The sequence below is a fragment of the Anopheles gambiae genome (assembly GCF_943734735.2).
Source record: "Anopheles gambiae chromosome X unlocalized genomic scaffold, idAnoGambNW_F1_1 X_unloc_27, whole genome shotgun sequence".
NCBI classification, from domain to species: Eukaryota; Metazoa; Arthropoda; class Insecta; order Diptera; family Culicidae; genus Anopheles; species Anopheles gambiae.
In genome coordinates, this window is record NW_026902634.1 from 22,501 (window position 1) to 26,138 (window position 3,638).

The following is a 3,638-nucleotide window of genomic DNA, read 5'->3' on the forward strand; positions in this document are numbered from 1 at the left end:
GTTGGCGCGCCTAAGCTAGTGGCCCGTAGAGTAAAAAGGGTACCCCCAACAAAGTTGTCGTTTGACGTTCGGTTGCACTTTTTATCATCTAAAATCAGTTTTCTACACGTTTTGAGGGGTTTAAGCAAAAAAAAAAATTTCGACTACTCGAGCTCTCTGGCCCGTTCGGTGCACATTTTTGAAAAAAGCTAGGGAGCTGCCCCTAGGTTCGGGGTGTCACAAAATGTTGAAAAGTGGTCGAAAAACCACTATCCAGAATCGGATGTAGAATCATTAGACGAACTTAAAATTGTTCTACGACACCCATCTGCGACGTTTAGTATTCGAGTTATGGCCCGTACCAGGTCTGACCGAGCAATTTTTGTTCCGCGCACTTTGTGCACCGTACACGTTGATGTTTGTATGAAAAAGTACCCTACCTAGGGACGCGTATAGCAAATTTGTACCCCCGGGCATGTTGTCGATTGACATTCTGGTTGCACTTTTCATCATCTAGGGTGCGTTCCTGACACGTTTTGAGGGGTTTTAGCAAAAAAAAAAATTTTCGACTACTCGAGCTCTCTGGCCCGTTCGGTGCACATTTTTGAAAAAAGCTAGGGAGCTGCCCCTAGGTTCGGGGTGTCACAAAATGTTGAAAAGTGGTCGAAAAACCACTATCCAGAATCGGATGTAGAATCATTAGACGAACTTAAAATTGTTCTACGACACCCATCTGCGACGTTTAGTATTCGAGTTATGGCCCGTACCAGGTCTGACCGAGCAATTTTTGTTCCGCGCACTTTGTGCACCGTACACGTTGATGTTTGTATGAAAAAGTACCCTACCTAGGGACGCGTATAGCAAATTTGTACCCCCGGGCATGTTGTCGATTGACATTCTGGTTGCACTTTTCATCATCTAGGGTGCGTTCCTGACACGTTTTGAGGGGTTTTAGCAAAAAAAAAATTTTCGACTACTCGAGCTCTCTGGCCCGTTCGGTGCACATTTTTGAAAAAAGCTAGGGAGCTGCCCCTAGGTTCGGGGTGTCACAAAATGTTGAAAAGTGGTTGAAAAACCACTATCCAGAATCGGATGGAGAATCATTAGACGAACTTAAAATTGTTCTACGACACCCATCTGCGACGTTTAGTATTCGAGTTATGGCCCGTACCAGGTCTGACCGAGCAATTTTTGTTCCGCGCACTTTGTGCACCGTACACGTTGATGTTTGTATGAAAAAGTACCCTACCTAGGGACGCGTAGAGCAAATTTGTACCCCCGGGCATGTTGTCGATTGACATTCTGGTTGCACTTTTCATCATCTAGGGTGCGTTCCTGACACGTTTTGAGGGGTTTTAGCAAAAAAAAAATTTTCGACTACTCGAGCTCTCTGGCCCGTTCGGTGCACATTTTTGAAAAAAGCTAGGGAGCTGCCCCTAGGTTCGGGGTGTCACAAAATGTTGAAAAGTGGTCGAAAAACCACTATCCAGAATCGGATGTAGAATCATTAGACGAACTTAAAATTGTTCTACGACACCCATCTGCGACGTTTAGTATTCGAGTTATGGCCCGTACCAGGTCTGACCGAGCAATTTTTGTTCCGCGCACTTTGTGCACCGTACACGTTGATGTTTGTATGAAAAAGTACCCTACCTAGGGACGCGTATAGCAAATTTGTACCCCCGGGCATGTTGTCGATTGACATTCTGGTTGCACTTTTCATCATCTAGGGTGCGTTCCTGACACGTTTTGAGGGGTTTTAGCAAAAAAAAAAAATTTCGACTACTCGAGCTCTCTGGCCCGTTCGGTGCACATTTTTGAAAAAAGCTAGGGAGCTGCCCCTAGGTTCGGGGTGTCACAAAATGTTGAAAAGTGGTCGAAAAACCACTATCCAGAATCGGATGTAGAATCATTAGACGAACTTAAAATTGTTCTACGACACCCATCTGCGACGTTTAGTATTCGAGATATATAACACTTTGTAGGTCTGACCGAGCAATTTTTGTTCCGCGCACTTTGTGCACCGTACACGTTGATGTTTGTATGAAAAAGTACCCTACCTAGGGACGCGTAGAGCAAATTTGTACCCCCGGGCATGTTGTCGATTGACATTCTGGTTTCACTTTTCATCATCTAGGGTGCGTTCCTGACACGTTTTGAGGGGTTTTAGCAAAAAAAAAATTTTCGACTACTCGAGCTCTCTGGCCCGTTCGGTGCACATTTTTGAAAAAAGCTAGGGAGCTGCCCCTAGGTTCGGGGTGTCACAAAATGTTGAAAAGTGGTCGAAAAACCACTATCCAGAATCGGATGTAGAATCATTAGACGAACTTAAAATTGTTCTACGACACCCATCTGCGACGTTTAGTATTCGAGTTATGGCCCGTACCAGGTCTGACCGAGCAATTTTTGTTCCGCGCACTTTGTGCACCGTACACGTTGATGTTTGTATGAAAAAGTACCCTACCTAGGGACGCGTATAGCAAATTTGTACCCCCGGGCATGTTGTCGATTGACATTCTGGTTGCACTTTTCATCATCTAGGGTGCGTTCCTGACACGTTTTGAGGGGTTTTAGCAAAAAAAAAAAATTTCGACTACTCGAGCTCTCTGGCCCGTTCGGTGCACATTTTTGAAAAAAGCTAGGGAGCTGCCCCTAGGTTCGGGGTGTCACAAAATGTTGAAAAGTGGTTGAAAAACCACTATCCAGAATCGGATGTAGAATCATTAGACGAACTTAAAATTGTTCTACGACACCCATCTGCGACGTTTAGTATTCGAGTTATGGCCCGTACCAGGTCTGACCGAGCAATTTTTGTTCCGCGCACTTTGTGCACCGTACACGTTGATGTTTGTATGAAAAAGTACCCTACCTAGGGACGCGTAGAGCAAATTTGTACCCCCGGGCATGTTGTCGATTGACATTCTGGTTGCACTTTTCATCATCTAGGGTGCGTTCCTGACACGTTTTGAGGGGTTTTAGCAAAAAAAAAATTTTCGACTACTCGAGCTCTCTGGCCCGTTCGGTGCACATTTTTGAAAAAAGCTAGGGAGCTGCCCCTAGGTTCGGGGTGTCACAAAATGTTGAAAAGTGGTCGAAAAACCACTATCCAGAATCGGATGTAGAATCATTAGACGAACTTAAAATTGTTCTACGACACCCATCTGCGACGTTTAGTATTCGAGTTATGGCCCGTACCAGGTCTGACCGAGCAATTTTTGTTCCGCGCACTTTGTGCACCGTACACTTTGATGTTTGTATGAAAAAGTACCCTACCTAGGGACGCGTAGAGCAAATTTGTACCCCCGGGCATGTTGTCGATTGACATTCTGGTTGCACTTTTCATCATCTAGGGTGCGTTCCTGACACGTTTTGAGGGGTTTTAGCAAAAAAAAAATTTTCGACTACTCGAGCTCTCTGGCCCGTTCGGTGCACATTTTTGAAAAAAGCTAGGGAGCTGCCCCTAGGTTCGGGGTGTCACAAAATGTTGAAAAGTGGTCGAAAAACCACTATCCAGAATCGGATGTAGAATCATTAGACGAACTTAAAATTGTTCTACGACACCCATCTGCGACGTTTAGTATTCGAGATATAGCACTTTGTAGGTCTGACCGAGCAATTTTGTACTAAAATGTATGGTGAACATGTAATTCATTAAATAA